This window comes from Balaenoptera borealis, assembly GCF_965194805.1.
Source record: "Balaenoptera borealis genome assembly, chromosome: X".
NCBI lineage: Eukaryota > Metazoa > Chordata > Mammalia > Artiodactyla > Balaenopteridae > Balaenoptera > Balaenoptera borealis.
The window spans coordinates 35,171,092-35,193,653 of NC_138881.1; the positions used below are offsets into that span (position 1 = coordinate 35,171,092).

General features: G+C 44.0%; 1 long non-coding RNA gene across 1 annotated transcript in view; it reads left to right on the forward strand.

Moving 5' to 3' along the window:
* LOC309621171 overlaps positions 1–14,523 on the forward strand; it is a 132,863-nt gene extending 118,340 nt beyond the window's left edge. Inside the window, exon 5 of the long non-coding RNA XR_014239782.1 lies at positions 11,766–14,523. This is a non-coding gene — a long non-coding RNA (uncharacterized lncRNA). The remainder of the gene's footprint in view (positions 1–11,765) is intronic.
* Positions 14,524–22,562: the final 8,039 nt, after the last annotated feature.

Genomic DNA, 22,562 nt, shown 5'->3' on the forward strand with positions numbered 1-22,562 from the left:
CCACACTGTCTTGATTATTATAGCTATCTAGTGAGACTGAAAATGGAGAATTATCATACTTGATATCTTTATTCTTTTTCAAATTTGTTTCAGCTCCTCTAGTTCCTTTGTCTTTCTATATGAGTTTTAGAACCAGCTTGTTTGTATGTACAGAAATCCTGCTGGGGTTTTGACTGGTGTTGCATTAAATCTATAAATCATTTCAGTGAGAATTGATGTATTTATTATGTTGAACTTTAACAATCCATAGGCATGGTCTATCATTCTGTTTCTCTAATTCTTTTAGGTTTTCTTTGATTTCTTTTATCACTGCTTTGTATTTTTCAGCATACAGATCCTGTACCTATTTTGTTATATTTATGCCTAAAAAGTTCATTCTTTTGGAATGATTATAAATTATACTGCTTTTTAAAGTTTTCGTTTACAATTTTACATTGCTAGTGCATAGAATTACAGTTTATTTTTCTATATTGACCTTATATCTGCACCCTTGCTATTATTAGTTCTAGGAGGTTTGGTTTTGTTTTGCAGATTCCTTGGGATTTTCTATATAGGCAATCATGTTACCTGTAAATAGGGACAATTTTATTTCTTCCTTTCCAATACATAAACCTTTATTTCTTTTTCTTGCCTTATTGCACTGCTTAATCCACTGGTGTTGAATTGGAGGGGTAACTGTGGGCATCCTTGCCTTGTTCCTGATCATAGGGAGAAAGCAATCCATCTTTCATCATTAAGTATGATGTTAACTGCAGGGTTTTTGTAGATGCCTCTTTGTCAGGTTGAAGAAGAGCCCTTCTATTTCTTGTTTGCTGAGATTTTTTTAAAAAATCATGAATAGATATTGAATTTTATCAAGTACTTTTTCTGCATCAATTGATAGAATCTTGTGGTTTTTCTTCTTTAGACTGTCAATATTGTGAATTACATTTATCCATTTTTTAACATTGCGCTTCTGAGCTAAATCCCACTTGGTTGTGCTATGGTTTTATATACTGATGGGTTCAATTTGCTTATATTTCATTGAGGATTTTTGTGTCTGTGTTTATGAGAAATATTAGTGTGTAGTTTTCTATTTTTCTACCCTCTTCGTCTTTGGTATCAGAGTAGTGTTGGCCACACAAAATGTGTTGGGAAGTGTTCCATGCTCTGCTATTCTCTGGAAGATATTTTATAGAATTGATGTTATTTCTTCTTTAAATGTTTGGTAGAATTTACCATCTGATCCTAGAGATTTCTCTTTTGGAAGGTTTTTAATGACAGCTTTAATTTCTTAAATAGTTAATTGACTATTCAGAGGATCTATTTCGTCTTGGGTGAGTTTTGCTAATTTGTGATTTGCAAGGAATTGGTTGGTCCATTTTATCTAAGTTATCAAATTCATATGCATAGAGTGGCCCATATTATTCCCTTATTATCTTTTTAATATTTGCAGAGTCTGTAGTGATATTCCCTCTTTCTTCCCTGGGATTGGAAATTTGTGTTTTCTCTCTCTTTTTCCCTTTTTGTCAGTCCTGCTAGAGATTTATCAATTGTTTTGATCTTTTCAAAGAACTAGTTTTTGGTTTGATTGGTTTTATCTATTGCTTATTTGTTTTCCATTTTATTGATTTCTAATCTTTATTATTTCCTTCCTTCTGCTTGATTTGGATTTAGATTGTTTTTCTATTTCTAAGATGGAAGCTATTGGTTATTATTTGAGAACTCTCCTTTTCTAATGTAAGCATTTAATGCTATAAATTTCCCTCTAAGCACTGCCATAGATATATCACACAAATTTCAATATGTTGCCTTTTTATTTTCATGCAGTTCAAAATATATTTAAATTTTCCCTGATATTTCCTTTTTGATCCAAAGATTATTTTGAAGTATGTTGTTAACTTTCCCAGTGTTTGATGCTTTTCCTATTACCTTTCTATTACTGATTTTTAGTTTAATTCCATTATGGTATGAGAGCACACTTTGTATAATTTCAATTCTTTTAAATTTGTTAAGACTTGTAGTATACTGTCTATCTTGGTGAATGTTTCATGTTCACTTGAAAAAACTGTGTATTCTCCTGTTGTTGCATGGAATGTTCGATAAATGTTGATTAGATCCAGTTGTTTGACATCATTGTTTAATCTATATGCTTGCTGGTTTTCTGCCTACCAGTTCTATCTATTAAGTGTTGAAAAGTTTCTAATTATAATTGTGGATTTGTCTGTTTCTCTTTTCGGTTTTGTCAGTTTTTGCTTCATGTAGCAGAAACTCTTTTGTTAGGTGCATGCACATTTAGCACTGTTCTGTCTCCTTGGTGAATTGATCCTTTTATTGTTATGTAATGTCCCTCTTGATCTTTGGTAATTTTCTCTTCTCTGAAATCTCTTTTGTCTGATATTAATAGAGCCACTCCAGCTTTCTTTTGATTAGTGTTTGCATGGTACATCTTTTTTCTCCTTTAATTTTTACCCTACCTGTATCATTATATTTGAAATGAGTTTCTTGTAGACAGTGTATAGTTGGGTCATGTTTTTCTTTTATTTATCAATTCTGACCATCTTTCTTTTAATCAGTGTTTTTAGACCATCTATATTAATGTAATTATTGATATGTTTGATTAACTCTACCATTTTATTATTTGGTTCCTATTGGTTCCCTCTGGCTTTTGTTCTTCTGTTTGCCCTTTCTTGCCTAACTGGGGGTTATTTGAACATTTTCTAAGTAAAGCCTTTATTTTAGAAAACTTTTAGATTGACAGAAAAGTTGCAGTGATAATACAGAGAGTTCTCATATCGCTCACCCAGTTTCCTCTAATGTCAACAGCTTACATTATTATGACGTTTGTCAAAATCAAGAAACCAAAAATTGGCACATTTTTATTAATTAAACTCCAGAATTTATTTAGATTTCACCAATTTTTCTACTCATCCCGTTTTTCTATTCTGAGAGTCAATCCAGAATACCACACTGCATTGAGTCATAGTGTTATTTGAACTTTTTGGTACTCAATTTTAATTTATCTATTGTGATTTTGACTGTATCTCATATAGTTATTTTAGTGGTTGCTCTGGGTATTATAAAATATATACATAACTTTTCACCATCAATTTGGAATGAATGTTTTGCCACTTTAATTGGGATGTACAAAATCTACCACTGTTTAAAATCTTTTACCTTCCCTCTTCTGTGCTGTATCCATCTTGTATATTATATCAATGTGTGTCCAAACTCCCAGAAGATAATGTTATAATTTTTGTTTTCAACGGTCAAACATATTTTAAATATCTCAAAATAGAAGAATAATCTATTATATTTACTCAGATGTTGACCATTTCTGTTGCTCTTCCTTTATTTCTGATATTCCAAGTTTTCTTCTGTTATCATTTCCTTTTGGTTTGAAAAACTTCCTTTAGTAATTCTTTGAGAGCTCTGTGGTTACAAGTTCTCTTAATTTTCTATCATCTGAGAATATCTTAATTTCACCTTCATTTATTTCTGAAGTATACTTTTGCTCAATTTAGAACTGTGTTCACAGGTTTTTTGTTGTTGTTTTTAGCACTTTAAAAATGTTGTGCCACTTCCTTTTGGCCTCCATCATTTGTGTGAGCTATCTGCAGTCATTCAAATTGTTAAATTGTTGTTTCCCTATAGGTAATGCTTTGTTTTTCTCAGGCAGCTTTCAGTAGTTTTTCATTTTTAGTTTTCACCAGTTTATGAGGTGTCTAGTCATGGATTTCTTTGGGTCTGTCCTATTTTGGATTCACTCAGCTTCTTGAATACATAGGTTTATGTCCTTTGCCAAACTTGGGAAGCTTTCAGCCATTATTTCTTCAAATATTTTCTCAGTGTTGCACTCTTTCTCCTCTCCTCTGGGTCTCTGATGACATAAATGCTAGACCACACAGCTCCCTGAGGCTCTATTCATTTTTTTCCAGTATTTTTTCTGTCTGTTTTTCAGATTGGATAGTTTCCATTGATCTATCTTTACATTCACAGACTCTTTTTGCCCAACCTCTGCTATAGTCTGTTCTAAGTACAGCAGCCAGAATGATCCATTTAAAGCTGAAGTTGGAGCAATTCCTTCCTCTGTTTGGAACCCTCCATCTCCCTTAGAGTCAAAGCCCTCACAATGTCCTTACAGAGTCCAAGTTTTACAGTGGCCTACAGGGACCTACATAATCTAGCCCTTACTGCCTCCCTAGTTTCATCTCATAGTTCTAGCCTCCCTTGCTCATTTGATTCTGGCCACATTGGCCTCTTTGCTGTTCCTCTAATACTCCAGCATGCTTCTGCTTCCTAGCCTTTGCATTGGCTGGTCTTGTTCCCTAGGACTGACTTTCCAGCTACCCACAGAGCTGACTCCCTCACCTCTAAAAGTCTTTGCTTAACTGTCCTCTTTTCAATGAGATCTTTCATGACCACCCTCTCTAAAATTGCAGCCCCACTTTTGCCATTTTCTGCTTTATTTTTCTCCTACTATATTATCTAACATAATATATAATGTATTCATTAATCCTCTAGAATGTGAGCTCCATGAAGGTAGGGGTTTTTTTGTCCTGTTTCCTCCTGTACATTCATGGCCTGACCCATAGTAGATGTTTGATAAATATACATTGAAAGAATGAGTTAAAATATCCCTGGGGTCTGCTTCAACTGTAGCCCGTAGAAGACAGAAGTTTTAGCTTCTTATTGAGTGTTTTGAGTCTGGCCATTGAAAAGTTCCTGAGTATTTACAAGAGCAGATTGGATGTCATTGATGGTGTAGGATCTTCTAAAAGAAATCAATGGTTTAGACACCTGCTGTTACTGCATCCTCCTAGAACTGAGTACCAGAAATGCCAAGAGTGTGAGGTTCTGCACAGATTGACTCTTCGCAAGGTGTTGGAAACAGGTACCCAAATTAGAAACTGAGAGCTTTGTACTTGGACTGATTCACAGGTTTCAGCTTTTCAACTTCCCAAGCACTGCTGCTGCTGCTAGTTTCTGAAATATCTCACGAAGCACCAGCACAGCGCTTGCGGGTGTGTGCACATGCTCACACAGGCACACACGTGCTGCCTTACCCCAGGTGCTGCTCTGACATAACCCATTCCCCAGCCCAGCTGAAGTCTGGAGTGCTCAGATGACTGTTCAAAGGGGCTTCTTCCAGGACAGAATTTCCCAAGCTCCCCAGTTCCCGAGGGAATGAGGTGTGTCTGATGGTGTCCGCAGTTCCCTCCCACATCTGTCAGCACAGTAATATATGGCAGATAATAGGATTTCACTGCATTGTGGTGGTTTAAACAGGCATGACAAGATTGTGATTTCAAACCTGTGTAAGTTGTAGACACCTAAGCGATTGTGGCTTCTCCTCCATCTTCCTGGCAGGCAAGGTGAAACAGCCTGGTGATTCTTAGGGTCTAGACCTGACCTTCAGCCCTTTCTCCCCTCCACAGTGGGAGATTGGCCTTGTACCCCATTTTGGAACCTCTCCCTTTCTGCCATGGCCCTGCGTCTGCAGGAATCTAGCCCCCAAAGACTACCAAGTTCTGTGAAGGAAATCGTCGGCTGGGTTTGTCATGCAGAATGGTTATTTTAGGTGCTTTGTTTCTTGTGTGTCTATGTTAACATTGAGTTGCAGACACTCTTGTCACAGTAGAACCTGAGGAAGATGAGAGCCCTTTTCCTGTAATATGCACCTATGCTCACAATTGCGTGTATTGTTTCATGGATCCCAGAGACTCCAGAGAACACAGGTCAAGAATACCACGTCCACTGGGTCAGTGATGTATTTTTTTAAATCAGCTTTACGGATGTATAATTAACATACAAAATGCACCCATTTGAAGTGTACAGTTTGATGAGTTTTGACAAATGTGTGCACCTATGGAAACACTACCCCACTAAGATAAAGGAAATTTCCATCTCCCTAGAAAATTCCCCGTGCCCCTCTCCAGTCAAAACATCCACCAGCGAAGGTAATCACTATTCTGACCTCCATCAACATAGATGCGTTTCGCCTGCTCTAGAACTTTATGTAAATGGAATCACACAGTTTGTGTTTTTTTGTATCTGGCTCCTTTCACTCACCATGTTTTTGAGATTCATCCATGTTGTTGCATGGATCTATAGTTTGTTCCTTTTTATTGCTGAAAAATATAGATATACCACAAATAGTTTATCTATTCACCAGTTGATGGACATTTGGGTTATTTCCAGGTCTGGGGCATTGCACATAAAGCTGCTCTGAGCATTCATGGACAAGTCTTTGGATGTATGATTTTTTTTCCCCTTGGGTAAATACCCAGGAGTGGGAATGAAAAGCGTATGTTTAACTCTTTAAGAAACTGTTCAACTTTTGCAAATTTTCCGAAGTTTCTTTTAAAACCATTTTACATTTCCATTAGCATTGTAGAAGAGTTCCAGTTGCTTTTTGCATGTCAAAAGATTTCAAGGAAAAGGTAAACATTAGCTCTCAGGGCTGACTGTAGTGGTGGAATTTCAGGTTTCAGTGGTGGAAGGGAGCATTTAGAGTTTAGGGAGTTTATTAGAACCCCACAAATCACACCAATTGCTGTCCCTGATTCCTCCAGGAGTTAACTTCCTGTTACATATGTGCACAACAGGAAGGGAGCCAAGGATAGAAAGTGGTTGTATGGAGACTGAGTAGGGCACGGCAAGGTGGAAAGAGCACGGGACTTATAACAAAAAAACCTAAGTTCAAGTCCCAGTTCTGCCATGGACCGGCTAGTGATTTGACCCTTGCCCTGTGTCTCAGTGTTCCCATCTGTGGAATAGGGATCACAAGGCCCACGCTGCCTGATTCACAGGATGACAGGGAGGTCTAAGCCTGACAGAGGGGCCGCATGTGCAGAAGCTTTACCAAGGGCTGGATTATGATGGCATTGATGGCGCCCGTACAACTGCTCAGACTCTCAGAATTCTAGAGCTTTGGGGTTCAGGCAGAGAGGCGGAGTGAAGCTGCAGATGGCACCACTTCCTGGGCAGGAGCAAACTCTTATATAGAAGAGCGTCCTGCCCTGCTCCCAACCTAAAGTCTTGGACGGGGCGTGAGCAGGTTGCAGGGCTGGGCCTGGGGCTGCCAAGCAAGCCAAGAGACCCAGACTCAAAGTCTGCTGAAGCCCCCATCCCCTTGCTTAACATCTCGAGCCTCAGGCCCCTGTGTGCAGAATGGGGGTAGTGATATCCCGAAGGTTGAAGGACTAAATGAGTCAAAGAGGGAATTCCCTGGTGGTCCAGCGATTAGGACTCTGCACTTCCACTGCAGAGGGCACGGTTCGATCCCTGGTCCGGGAACTAACATCCCTCATGCTGCACAGCACGGCCAAAATAAATAAATGAGTCAAAGAATATGGATAAAGTACCAGGCCCAGGGTTGAGCAGAGAAGAGCTTCCCACACATTAGTGGCCGCCGGATAAGAAGGTAGAAGCTACCTTCACAGCGCACTAGCCACATGTCCTTGACGAGCTGGAGGTTACTTCTCCTCCTACCTCAGGTGTGAGCCCTGGGAGACACACTCTGAAATGGAGATGGAGATGTGAGTGCAAGAGGTTCATTGAGGAGGGCCCTTGGGATACACAGCAATGGAGTGGGGGCGGGGTAAAAGAGGCAGGACTGGGCTAAGCGAGGGGTTGAGCTTCGATGCAGTCACAAAGGAGACCTCGGTGGACCCGCAGGGAGCAGACGATCTGGGGTGGCTCTGTGGAGTTGGTCTGAAGAATTGAGGCAAGATGGCGGGCCTTTATACCCCTGCGTGAGCCTGTCATTGAATATGGGTCGCCCCCAGGAAGGGGGTGTGACCTTAATGACAGTTTCTAGAGGGGCATTAAGTGTTGTACACCTTAAATACATACAATCTTCATTTAAAATTTTTTATATGTGAACTGTCTGCTGTCCATACTCCCAGCAGCTGGGGGAATGAATGCCTCAGTCATGAAGGGCCGCCTGGACAGCACACCACAACATACCTCGCCACACCTCAGTTTCCTCATCTGTAAAATGGGGATACTAATAGTGTCTACCTCACTGGATTAAAATGAGGATAAAAAGAGTTAATAGATACAAAGTCGTTTAAACAGTGGCTGGTGCATATTATTCCTGGTACCAGCATTTTAGAAAACATTCAATAAATCCTTCTTTATCAAATGAATAGATAGATGAAGGAGCTCTCTCAACCCTGCCCAGAATAAAAGACAAATGTCATGTTTGCCCATTTGGGAAATAAACTCACTAGCCAGGTGACAAAGCATTTGGCTGGAAAGCAGAGGGTTCAATATATTTGAAACCTTGGGACTCATGCTTAGAGGAAATTGAAATCTCCCTTTCCAAACCTTAGCTGCACTTGAGGGTCCGGCATTCCCCGTGTAGGCATTGCCAAAGTCCTTTACCCTCAGTGTGCTGAGCTGCAGTATGGGGATCTGACAGCTGAAGACAGCTCGGCAGGGCGCAGGAAGGCAGACATTTAATGTGCTTTGACAATATAAAGGGTTATATAAACGACCCAGTTTCTATAATTTTGCTGTAACTGTCATGGGAATTGCTATAGACAGATACGGAGAAGGCCCTGTTTATGCACTTAAACTTTAAAAGGTTTAACCACTAAACACACAGTCTTCTCTTCCCCTCCCCTTCTCCCAATCCTGCATTTAAATTGTTTCAGAGCTGGGGTGTGGGGAGAGGGGACAACAGCTGGAATAATGGGTCGCCTGTATCTGCCCCCTGCCCGGACCAGAGCCCCACTGGCCAGCCTCATCGGGGAGATTGCCTTACCTGCCCCCCCACCCCCCGCCCCGCGACAAGATGCAGAGACGGGGGAGGGATGGCAGGAAGTGAAATGCGCCCGCTCTGAGCTCAGGGCTTTTGCCCAATTTAAATCTGGTTCCCGTCCCAGTGTTCAAAGCACGTCGCTGTTTGATTCTTGCCATCTCATCTTAGAAGACTTTTCCCAGGGTGGAGGTGGGGAGAGTTCTGAAACCAGAGAGGCAGGAGGCGGAGGGTTTATACAGGCAGATACCACAGGCTTCCAAGCTAAGTGCCTTAGCGGGGAAAGCTCCTGGCTGCTGCTGACTTTTCTCAGACAAGAGATCAATAAGTGGGCAGAGCTTGAAAAGCAAATCATGCTTCCACCTGCCCTGGGGAACCCTCAGCAACTGTCATGGCAGAGGAGGCATCCCAGAGGAGGCCAGAAAAGACGGGGGGGGGGGACTCAGATAGCCTTGATAAAGCCGCGAGGGGGGCCAGGTAAATCGGGACCGCCCATGGAGATGAAAGGGGCAAATGCCGGGATTCCCACCACCCCTACCCTTCCTTCACAGCTCTTGCTGAGTGTGTGAAGAGCCCTGGCTTCTGCCTCCCAGGTAAAACCAGACACTTGGAGATGAGTTTGCAGCTGATGTGCCTTTTCCAGCCCGAATGAGCCTGGCGCAAGCATGGAAAGCTGCCCCAGCTGGGAGACCCTGTCTCTGTGGACGAGTCCCTCCAAATTCCCTGCCCCACTAGCAGCCATGCAGATTTCTCCATGCTCCACTCAGATCTGCAAAGGAATTTTCTATAGCAGACTGGAGCTCTCTCGTGAGCCCAACGTGCCTTTGCACGGGGGTGTGTGTCCATGGGAGGGCACATGCACACACATGGAAGTGGGCCACAGAACTGGAAGTCAGTATTAAACTTGGCTCTGACCTGGTAAGCCTGGTTTACTCCAATCAGTTAAACAGTGTCTTTTGGAAATCCAGTCTCCTTTGCTTGAAATAGTTACTCTTTCCATTTTGTTCTCCCCCTCTTGATCCTCTCCAAGCTCGCACCTGGGTATGGGGAGGGAGTATGCCACATTCTTGTGGTTAGGGGGGTCGGGGTCCATTCAGCGCCACTGTTCCACTCTCTGGGTCCTTCATGGCGCCACAGCAATAGACGTTCACAGTGCCAGCAACTGCTGAAGTCAGTGGTTAGTGATCTTGTGGTACCCTCTCCCAGGGCCTTGTGGCATCCTCTCCCAGGGCCTTGTGGCATCCTCTCCCAGGGCCTTGTGGCCCTCCCTGGTGGCTTGGGTCCTCCTCAGCCCTGGCTGCTATTGAAGACCACGTGAGGCATGGCCATGATCCTATTTAGTCTCCCGCTCAGGTAGCCCAACCAATTCCCTTGACTCTAGGATCTCTTTCAGTCCATGGTGGTGACCCCTCTGGTGAGCTCTTCAGCTAGCATCTTGCCAACATCTGTGTTCTCCTAGGGGCTTGTAGGCATGTGTGGGATCTCTCGCATGCCAAACATTTCCCAGGATATCTCAGGGGTGCTAACTCGGGCTTGCTGTCTGCCTAACCACTCCCTGCCCGAGGTGATTGCAGGTGTACCGTGCTGGGTGGGCTCCTCCTGGAGTCCCAGACAGAGTGGATGACTGAACTTCTGCTCTTGGCTTTCACTTTCACTCCCATCAGACAACTCTCTGCTCTGCGACTTTGGTACAGAGAGGGCCAGAAGGAGGAGACTTCTCTGGTCTGGTTAGGACTCCACTCATGTCACATTTTTGTCTTCGTGACCCAAGCTTCTGCATGGTGTAGCTTTAATGGTGAAAGATGGGCAGAGAAAGAAATGGCTTCCTTCTTAGCCTGGGTTCTCTTGAAAGGAGAGCATGACACAAGGTCCTGGGTGAAGGTCGTTTATTTAGGAGGTGATTCCAGCAATTAAGAGTGAAGAAAAGGAGAGAGTGATTTAGGGAGGGAAGAAACACGAATATAACAGAGGGCAACAGGGGCTGATTTCACAAGAAGTGTAGAAAATGCCTTGCAGAATTGTCCACTGGAAGGACAGAAGGCTGAGGCATTTAGCCACTAGCTGCCATCTGACCCTGGCTGAGGATTGCCGCTGGGGGTGCTAACTCCATCCGACTTCTGAACTGCACACACACACACAGACCAGGCAAACTCCCATATGGGTGGAGAAGGCCCGGGGGCAGAAAGAAGGTGAACACTCTCGGCTTGAGATGAGGGTACCCACTGCAGATGCGGCTGAAATTACACGTGGGCCAAGGGGATGATGAGGGTCACCAGATGTGTCTGATACACTTCCTCAAAGGGAATTTAAATGAGGAGGAATTTTTTAGAACATATTACTGATTACAGTAGCCTTAAAGAACTTCTGGTCTAATCTCCTTGTTTTAAAGGGGGGAAAGCCAAGGCCCTAAGAAGTTGCGACATACCCAAGGTCAAAATAGTTGGATGCTGAAGCCAAAAGTAGAACTTGGATGCCAGAGACCCATGTAGAGCTCTTTCTGGTGTATCACACTGATCCATTCAACAACAATTATACATTTATTGACTGCATGTGGTTTTCAGAGCATTACAAAGTATAAGACAGAATTCCTGCTTTCAAGGAATTTGCAACTTAGATGATGAGAGAAGTTTGGTCTTTGGTCATCATGTATACTTGTTAGGAAGGAGACTGGCTTATGTACCCTATTCAATCAGACGGTGCTCCAGAAACATAAGGAAGAGACAAAAGGGGCCCAGAAAATACAGAGTACCCGTGGTAAATATGCATTCAGAAAACTCTGAGTATTAATCTGAGCTCAGGTGTAGAACTTCAAGAAAGCGGCCCCATGATCCCTGCCTTTGGGCATTGATGCCTTTGTGAAATCCTCTCCCCCTCAAGGGTGGGCTGGACCCAGTGACTCACTTCTAACAGATAGAATATGGCAGAAGTGCTGGGATGTCACTTCCAAGATTAAGCTGTGAAAAGACTGGCTCCTGTTCTGGGTCCTTTCCCTCACTCTCTCTTGCGTTGCTTGCTCTAGGAGTAACCACCCACCGTGTCGTAAGGCAACCCTGCAAAGAGGCCCATGTGCGTGAGCCGGAGGCATATCTTCGGAGGCCTGCCAGCAGCCGGGCGAGTGGGCTTGGGAGCAGATCCTCCGCCAGTCGAGCCTTGAGATGGGGCTGCAACCCTAGCGATACTTTGATTGCAGCCTTGTGAGGGACGCTGAGCCAGAGGACATGGCTAAGCCACATCCAGATTCCTGACCGTCAGAGGCTGTGAGGTAATTGGTTTTTTTTTTTCCTGTCTTTTTTTAGCTGCTGCGTTTTGGAGTAATTTGTTACACAGCAATAGATAACTGATACAGAAGGCATTGCATTAGAAGTTGGCAATGAAAGTATGAGTAGTATATGGACTTGGGAGCAAGTGACAGAAATCTATTCAAACTATCTTAAGCAAAAAGGAGCACATGTTGGAAGGGTTTGTGCTTCTCTCCCAGAACTCAAGGGCAGGGAGAGCAGCAGGACTCATAAGGAATGGAACCAGGACTTAAAACCTACTGGGAAACAGGTTAGTGAGCCATTTTCCCCTGACTCTCTCTATGAGGCCCTTAAATCCTTGTGTCTCAGCAACTGGCATTTTCTATTTCTTCTTGTACATGGGAAAAATCGGACCTACCTTGAGGACCTGACACGTTCTCTCCATTTAGGCACGACAGATACCTATTTAAATTCCCAGTTCCTGGAAGAGACTTATCAAATAGTACAACTTAGATCAGCCATCCATTTTTGGTCCTCACCAACAGAGGCTAGCAGATGGGGTTATGGGGCTGGCTGCCCACCCAGAAGGGACTTCGAGAAGAAGGTATGGGAAATGCAGGCAAAGTAAGCAACAAATTAGTTGAACTGCCCTCAAGAAGCTTGCAATGGATTTTGAGTGAGTCTGGTAAGAGAACCGTATTCCAGGGTCTACCTGGCTGGCTTCTCAAGAGCCAGCACTCTTCCTTGGGCTTTAGTTTTCTCATCTATAAGATGAGCAAGTTGACCCCAGATGATCTCTAATGGCCCTGCCAGCTTTGAAGTTCTGTGTCTCTAAGAGAAAGAGAAAGCAGAGGTGGCATCTCCAGACATACTCATGGAATCGTGGTGCCCGGCATTGTACGACCCATGGCTGAGGTCTCTGGCATGTGGGGAAGGTGCTCAGCACAGGGAAAGGGCAAGTGAGGTCAACACAGAGGTCGGCCTTAAGAACAATCAAACCACAAAACAAAGCTTTTATAACAAAAGTCGTGTTTGGGGCAAAGACACAGATACACAGAGGTTTATAAGCAGCTCACTGGCCTTGTGCCTTATGTAGTCAAAAGCTTCCTGGACAATTGACAAAGCAGAACATTTTAAAAATAGAAAACCAATTTTACCCCCAAGGCTGTGCTGTCTTCCTGCAGAAGGTTCTTGGGATGACCAGAGTGGCTTTTCAAATCATGGGCTAGGGCGCACCCACAGGCAGTGTTGGTCTCGTGCACCCACCCTCCCACTTTTCCATCCTGCACACACGCACGCACACGTGCACGCACGCACGCGTGTGTTCTCCCGAGTCTTGGTCTCAATCATTCCTCGCCATGCTTTCTCCCAGCCACTCAGAGCTCAGTGTGCTACTGACATCATCACATCTGGAGAGCAGCCCCCATCAGCCCGCTCCCTGCCTTGGGTCATTTGCATGTCACTGCCTCATTCCAGCATTGGTGGAGATTTGGGGTTTTTTTCATTATTCTCAGTGTTGAAACGCCCTCCTACCCTTCACATTGCCATTAGCTGGAAGGAGAAATGGGTGGAAAGAATTACCTCTGTGTGGTTCATACCTCAAATAGAAGCTGTGACTCAGGTCTGGAATCTGATAAGGAGGTGCCTTTCTAGGAAACGGGAGTTGTGCAAGGAATACCAATTTAACGTGGCAGACGCATTTTTCCTTTCCTGTTTTCCCCCCTTTCACAAAGCAAAGCACAGGGTATGCTAAGGGGCTGAGAACCCAGCCCCTCTGTGAGAGCGGGGAGCCACCTCCCTCACCAGTGAAGATGGATTAGTTAATGCCTGTTAAATACTTTAAAATGAAATATCTCCTGTACCCAAATACTCAGTCTGATCATAGCCCTAGGTCTGATGTCATGGGCAGGGAAATGTAGTCCTAGGCAGACATGTGGGAAAAGGGAAAGGCATTAGGGCCTTGCCCAATGGTGAGGGATGGGAAGGGAGGGGCAGAGAGAGAGAAAGAGACACAGGGGCAAGACTCAGAGAAGAGGGAGGCAGAGCGTGGGGTGGAGAGGAGAGGGAAGGAGGGCGGTTAGGGAGAATTCCAATTATTAGCAGGATCAGAGAGTTGTAGCCTTCCCTTATATTTCTGTGGAACCTGCCGAAAACAAATGCAGTCTTGGAAAAGATAAGGTTTACCCTTAAAAAGAAAAGCTGCTTTTCTAAGTTAAGGTGTCAGGGATTGTTTTCGTTGGCTTTGCTTTATCTGTTTACTTATTTGGTTAGTAAGTCGCTTGGTTGGCTGCATTTTGTTGTTTCAGTTTAGCATCCAACAAAATAGGACGCATTTGTATTTTGCCAAGGTGGTTCTTTCTTTTGGCCTGAAATGCGGCCTGATTACCCGCCCCAGCTGTGGGAAGACACAGGCCTTCCCTCATGTTAATGGCAGGTCCAGTCTGCCTGGACACCCCTGGCCTCTGTGCCTGTCTTTGTCCCTCTTGGAAAGACGTGTGCTTGGCTGTCACTCCAGCTGCCCTCTGGTTGATCTGTGGGGAGAGGACACAGGGCAGCTCGGGGATAGCAAAGATACCGAGCAATGACGAGAGGGTCCCTGTCAGGGAAAATCCGACAAAGAGAAGGTGTGAGTGCTGCTGGGTCTGTGAGTTATCCACCCTGGAGGCTGTCAAGGCTGAGGCCGGAAGATGCTCACCCAGGAGTAGCACGATCATTTATTTATTCACTCATTCATTTGTTCATTCATCCTTTTCTCTTTCTTTCCCTTTCTTCCTTCCTTCCTTCCTTCCTTCCTTCCTTCTTTCCTTCCTTTCTTTCTTTCTCATTCTTTCTCTCTTCATTCATTCATTCTCCATTCTTTTATATGTTCATCCATTCACTCCGCATTCACGAACTATAATAGCTATTCATTCTGCATTTTTTATATATCTATTCTGTCAACAAACATGTATTGAGTACCTTCTGTGTACCAGGTACTACTCTAGGTTCTGGACTTACATTGATCTGAAACTAACACAGTATTGTAAATCAACTATACATCAATTTTTTTTAAAAGATTAAAAAAAGATAAATAAGACAAAGATGCTCACTTAAAGGAATCAGACACATGCCCAAATAACCATAATATGGATGAAGCATAATACTTGTCCTAATAGAGGTACCATTGAAGTTCTCTGGGAGCTCGGACAAGAAGGGCTGCATCAAGCTGGAGGGAGCTCAGAGACTTCGTAGAGGAGGCGGCATCTGCGTTGAGCCTGGAGAGATGGAAGGAATTTTCCCACACGGCCGCAGGGGATTGGCAAGAATACAACTGGCAGCAGTTCAAGGAAGGCCATGGAGGCAAGATGTTGGATGAATGCCAGGAAGGGCAGGCCACTCAGGCTGACTGGAGAACAGGGCAAAACAAGCAGGACCAGGAGATGGGCCAGAAGGCTGGGGGGCTCCAGAGGCTGCACCACTGTCCTCTCCAACATGGCCCACCACATGGGCATGGGAAAGCAGAAGTGTCTCCAAAGGCCACGGTTAGCACCTGGTCACTCGAGAGAAGCAGGAGGAAAAGGCCGCGTGCATGGAGGGCAGGTCTCCTAGACTCTTTTCCCATCAGCCATGCAGCCTAGATGAGTTTGTCACATTTGCTAATTTTTATCAAAGAATAGTGTATCCTAGTCCAAGCTTGTACGGCAAAATGATTAAGAGCGCTGGGTCTGGGTTTTGTATTTCACAGACCAATATAATGTTTTAAAAATCAAGGGGACTGCCATAATGATGTCAACTTTTAATTCTGGCAAGAAAGAATATACTCACAATTTGCCAATTTACTATCACCATCTGTGGTGAGGACTGCTAATTGCCTACGGAGTATCCATTTTCCTCTCCTGCCTGATAAACAAAATACTATTTTATTTGGGGCAGCAATATGGCCAAATCAAAACCACATTTTCCAACCTATATTGGTCACTGGGTAGAACGTCTGGGACAGCTCTTAAAGGGGGCTGACTGATCAGCATGCATTTTTCCCCTTCGTCTCTGGTTCCTTCTTCCGATTTAAAATCACGACCTTTGTGAGACCACGTGTACCAGCATCAGGTTGAACACGGGGCTCGCTCTGAGGGGCTTGCAACTTTCCATAGGAAGCAAGGAGCAACGCACCCCCCCGCCCCGTGCTTAGAACCCTCCACATCTCTCTTGGTGTTTCTAGTTCCTTCCACTGCTGCCCTCCTCATGTTTGACCCCGGTATGTGTGTGAGGGGAGTGAGCATGCTGGCAGCTGACCTCTGGCCCTTTTCTCTCTTTCGGAGACTCCAACTTCCATCACCACATGAGCTTTCATTTGCTCCTCTTGTCTGGTAGTAACTGCCCTTGAATAATGACCAGAGTCGCAGTTTGTCTTCTCCCTCTACCCGATCCTGCTGCCTCCTGCTCCCTCCCACAGATGTTGATCCTTAATAAATATCCTGTCCCCCAAACTCCACATCAGCATCAGATTCCAGACAACGCAACCTATGACATGAGGTAAGCTAGAGATTAGCAACTCACTGTGGAAAGTCACAGACACTCCTAGGCTGAGCGACGGTCGGCAGGAGGCACATCATCAGAGCCCGGAGGCCTGCTCTCCACTGACGCAGCTGGAGAATTTGCTGGAACAGAGCCATTGCTGAAACTCCAGAAGCCCCTGTAGAATCACCAAAGTCCCTAGAGTCTGGAGCCAGCCCCTCCCCCCGCTGATAAAGATGCCACTCTCAGGAGAAAAAAAGAAAAATGTCTTCTATCTCCTTCTCACCTTCGCAGTCACCCACCACTTCTTCCCGTTAGAAGAACCTGCCTGGGAGCCAGCTGGCGAAGGAGTCTGGGAAATTGGTTTTGCAGGATTCCAACCCTGAGTGACACAGAGCAGAGCACAGGGCAGAAACGGAGCTGAGAGAAAAAGAGGCAAATAACTGGCAGTAAACCCCCATCTCAGGAAGGACTGAAGGGGAAGGGGGAGGGATGAGTTTTCAGATGAACCCCCAGGCCTGGCTGACATCTTGATAGCAGCCTCATGAAAAAACTCTGAAGCAGAGGACCCAGCTAAGCCACGCTCAGACTCTCAATCTCCAGACATTGGGAGATGAGAAATGCAACGTTGCTTTAAGCTGCTAGTTTTGTGGCAATTTGTTATGAAGCAATAGATAACTAATACAGTGGGTGATTAACAACGTGGGGTGAGAGAAGCCCAGGAAAGCATCTTAGCGAACGTTTGGAATAAAGAATAATGCTTCAGTAGATAGCACAGGGAGCGAGGATATTGCAAGTAGAGAGAACAGTAAATACACGTGATTGGAGGTGTGAAGCTGCCTGGTGTGTTCCAGGACCTACAAGCACTTAGTATTGCTAGATTGCAAAATGTAGAGTACACCCAGGGCAGGAGATGAAGCCAAGAAGTCAGGAAAGTTAGACTGTGGTTCTCAAAGTGGAAATAGAATCAACCAGGAAGCTTCCAAAATACTAATGCCTGGTTCCCACCTCCAGAGATTCCGCTGTAGTAAGTGTGGGTTGCTGTGTTGACACAGGGACTTTAAAAAGTTCTCCAGGTAGCAGGGGAGGGACTAGAGTGAAACAGATGAGGTACTTGCCTTGGCTACAAAATTTAATGGGACACCAACAAACCCAGTCATCAAGATAAGTAATATGTGAATGCAGTAGTGTAAAAAGTAAAAATTAATGCAAAAACTCCATGAACAAAATATAAAAATTTTAAATAAAGGTAGAATCCTCAGGTGGTTCTAATGGGCAGCCAGCATTGAGAACCACCGTTCCAGACCCTGAAGGAACTTGTGTACCTTCCCGTAGATCTCGGGATTTGTACTGGGCAAAGGAACCAGGCTTGGGTCTCAAGCAGCAGGGAGACGTGTTCAGATTGGTAGTTTGAAATCAGCAGCGGCGAAGGTATTTACACCAAAGAAATTGGCCGGCACTACAAATCATAGGTCCCTGGTTTTTGTTTTGTTTCCTTTTCCTTTTTTTTTTGGTAGAGTCAGTTGTTAAACATTCACCAGTACACCCATGGCGGAGAGGTGTGTTTATGAGCATTAGAGAGGATTTGGTGATGAGTTAGACATGGAAGGTAGAGGGAGAGAAGGACTAAAGTGACCCACAAGATGACTGTATGGTGTCAACCAGTAAATTCTGAACGCTAAGGAGAGGGAATTGGCCCCAGGTTAATTGTTAGTTGCGAAGGGTAGTATACAGGGAGGCATCTGAGGTCACCCTTAGTCTCGTAAGCTCAGCAGCTGGAAGGAATATTTCTATGGTGCCTTTTATTATAGTTCTAAGCAGCTCTGAAGAGTCACAGGCCCTGAAAGATTTAGGGTCTGCTAGAGGATGCCAGGGGACAGGCGACTAGGAAGAAATTCAAGCCTCCTTGTTCTAATCCCTTGGTCTATGATTTTGTGTCTGGGGAGGAACCATGAGCATCCCTAGTATAAAGCTGGTGTTCACTCGAGCGCCATAGAAACAGTTGCAGGATTAATATTATGTGGTTAACTAGGAATTAGGCTGGGAGTGTTGATTCTAGGGGCAGGCCTGCCAAGACGTTGTTGGCTAACTAGGACACTATATTAACCCTCCTGAGTGCCTCATTTTCTTTATCTGTAAGATGGACTTATTAGTGCTGCCCATCTTATGGTGTGATTATGAAGATAAAATGAGTTAATAGCTGTTAAGATCCCTCAAAAAATTTAAAGGAACTCTTCAAATACAGATGATCCCATAATTATGGAAATCATCATTATGCTAATAACATTATGCTAATCACCTAATAACTTTCAAAGACCTGGATGGACCACTGTGAAGTCATGGAATCCAGGCTCCTAGAAGGATTGGGAAAGCTATTTAAGTTTAAATTCTATGGATGGCAACTCACTAAAATTTTGGTTTATTTTTCACTTCCTACTTCCTTTGGAATTTAAGAAACTACAGCTCTGCCTCAAAGAGAGGTAATTTATTTGGTTTCATGATAAGAAATTTCAGCTTAGCTTGCCTGCTTGCATTTGAGTTCAAAGTTTCTCTAGATATATTATCATTTAAACTGGAGGGAAACAATCTTCCTTAACTAGAGCATGGGCCATGACCTTGCCTACATGATGGGCAGCTAATCCACTTAGAACCAGTGACTTGCTTTGTATAATTTATAAGACCTCATGAAAAGACAGGCCTCCATAGATTAATATTTCAGCTCTCTTCCCTTCCATTTCATCCTCTGGATGTGGCAGCAACAATCACATGAATCATTCCTGAACTGAGTCGATATCAAACACCCGGAGCTTCATCTGCATTCGATGAAGGTTCAGCTCATTCAAGGGAAGTTCCTATAGGATTTCAAATACATGGATGATTTACCTTTGACACCTCTTACCCCATCCTGGCTGTGGTGGTTTTTTTAAAAAAAGCTTTAAATTCTTTGGCACTCCTCTTATTTAGAGATGGGAGTCTAGGTCCCTTCCCCTTGAATCTAGGCAGGCTTGGGACTGCTTTGCCCAGTAGAGTATGGAGGAAGTATGTTATGTATGTGAGTTCTGAGATCTGGTCATAAAGTGCCGTGCAGCTTCCTCTATGGCTCTTGAAATGCTTATTCTCTGAATACTCTCTCTCTTTGGATGCTCCCTTTCCGAACCCAGCTCTCATGCTGAGAGAATCCAAGCTACAAGGAGAGACCATATGTAGATGCTTTGGTCAACCATCCCAGAGAAGCCCCGCCTCTGACACCTTGCATATAAGTGAAGAAGCCTCCAGATGATTCTAGACCCCAGCCATGGATTCACCCAGCCTTTCAAGTCATCTTACCTGTGGCACGTTGTGGAACAGGGACATTGTAGGGCAAGAACAAGCCATCCCAGTTAGAAGGTGTGGCAGGTTCCAGACAGGGATGCTAGACTGCTTGGTCTAGAGGTGATGGAGGGAGGAAGAATTTGAGAATAACTTAAATCAACGGACCTGTTAGAAAGTCCAGTGACTCAGGACACAGTATAGGTTTGGTTAATTGTAGAAAAACATGGACAATGTAAAATTTTCATGTGTGTAAGTATGAGTTTTAATTTAGAAATCTGGGTGCAAGAAGTGAAATTTATATTTTACTAAATTCAGCTTAATCTGTTCTGAGCTGGGGGGGAATTCAATCTCAGTTACTACTAATTCTTCCTTCCTGCTTTCCCAAGGCTGTGTGAAAGGTCTGAGTACTTTATACAGATGACATTTGAGGAAGGACCCTGGGGTGTGTTAAGTGCTCAGCAGTCACCGCTTACATATATATATATATCTTGGTGTTCAGTAGCTTGTTTCCCTGTAATTTCAAAGCAATCTATGCCAACATGCACAGCTCTTTGGTTCTTTTTGGTTCTCTTGGCCATTGTAGCCAAGAGAAACTTTGAGATGAGGAAGCATTAACTACCCTTCCTATAACCTTGCCAAAAGAATGCAAGTCTTTAAACAAATTCTGCTACTTACATGGACATTTATTAACTTTTTTTAAAAGGAAAGCACAGGAACAATTCATACAACCTGCAGGCTTGGAAGCCCTGGGTCTCTGTCCTTTCTGGTGCTCCAACCACCACCTTGCTTGAAAGGTTTACCAGAGGCAAATCTCAAAACTCCAGAGGCAGGATTCTTGAATGATGCAATTGAATCTCTCCTGTTCAAGGTTAGGTACAAGATCGTTTCAAGCTTGAGTTTAGAGCTGACAGTGAATGTGGGCTACAGGCCTTGCTAGCCTCTTATGGCCTGTTCAGGCTTCCATTTGGGTTCTCCCATAAGCCAGGTAGTCCATTTAGGAGGTGAAGGAACCACCAGTAGGAGACTGGATTAGTGAGCCTCGTATGTTGTCAAGCTCATTACCACTGTAAGTTACTAGAGGTTAAATCTGTAAGAACAATACATGGAGCCAGTGTAGAGCACAGGCCTCAGAGTTATCCCATCTGAGGGGCAAGAGAGCTGGGGTATTTATGCACCAACTCTGGTTAATGATTGATTGAAGGCTACGCAAGAATTAATTTCCTGGCACTTGTGACCAGACACACAGACAACAAAGTGGACTTCAGTGACAAAAGAAAGCCCATAGGCTGGGCAATGCAGCTGTTGGCACTGGGCAGTGGGCTGGTATGCCCAAAGTGTACAGGTGAGGGGACCACAGGTGGCATGCCAACAGCATCTGCTACAGGTGGGAAGAGAGCCCATTTCTGGCACTCCTCCTGCTAGCTAACAAGTCACTAATTCCACCAATGAAAACCCATTTCTGATACTCACTGTGTACTAATTAGGAAAGCCTCCAGTGTTGATTGGAACACTATGGATGGCGTGCTTGAAGGAGCCACCTTTGGAAGGTGGCCTTTTTGATCAAATGTCGGCCGAGTACTCCTGGCGTGGGGAGTCTCCAACAGACACCTGATGGCCCCTAGAGCTGAAGCTTAAACTCTCACATACATCCAATCACATGGTCTATTCTGGAATCACTTAGAGTGAGTGACAGACATCATCATACTTGCCATCCCAGAGCCCTTTAATCAGAGGAGCTCACCCTGCTCAGTTACTGGGTACGGGAACAGGGCTTGGGTGCCCTCCTGCTAGCGGGACCTGCCAGAAACCAATTCCTTTCATCAAAGAGTCCCAGACAGTCTCTAACCCTCCTCCCTCTTAAGGGGGATTTTGCCTTCTTAAAATCTTTGAACTCCAATATTCTCCTCCATTTCCTCCCGTCCATCTCCCCTCCCCCTTCCCCCAGCACACATGTGGAGATACACACTTTGTCAGGGCAATTCTTTTCAGTGGCTCGAGGTTTCTGTAAAACAACAGACTGGAGTTATAATTCCTATCCCGTGTCCTGGGACCAGCATACTCTAGTTTTCAGCCATTCCACACAGAGCCCCTGAGGCAAAGGAGCCCCCAACTCATCTTCCCGTGGGGGACCCTGGAAAAGGAAAAATACCTAAAGCAGCAAGATCAAACTACAAGTTAATATCGTAATAAATTATCCTGCCACGTTTATGTAAAACTTGTGTGCTGTGTTTCGTTTAAAAAAAAAAAAAGGTAATTTAAAAATACATAACATAGATTGATGCCTCCACATCATTGATGCCAATCTATGGGATGTCACCTCTGTTTTAGGGTCTATGCCAAGATCAGTATATACATTATGTCATCAAATCCTCATGAATCTTACGTGAGGCGTGATTATCCCCTTCTTACAGATAAGAAAACTGATTTTCATAGGGATTCTTAAAAAAACCACCATTTTTTATAATCACAAAAAAAGTTAATTGGCAAGAAAATTAAAAAGCTCGATGAAGGAAATGGAAATCCCTATAATCCCTCAATCCATAGATTACAATTTATCGTATTTTGATGATATCATTCCATCTTTTTTTTTGATGTCCATTTGCACATATATTTTGAAAAACCAAAATTGGGCTCTTTAGGTAGCAATCTTTTAAATGTATTCTCTGAGAATGCTGAAGGACGATTTTCTGACGTGGTTTTTCTTGAGCCAGAAACTAAATCTTCATGAGGGCAATCCAAAAGCATGCAGCCTTCAAATCATTCATGGTGTA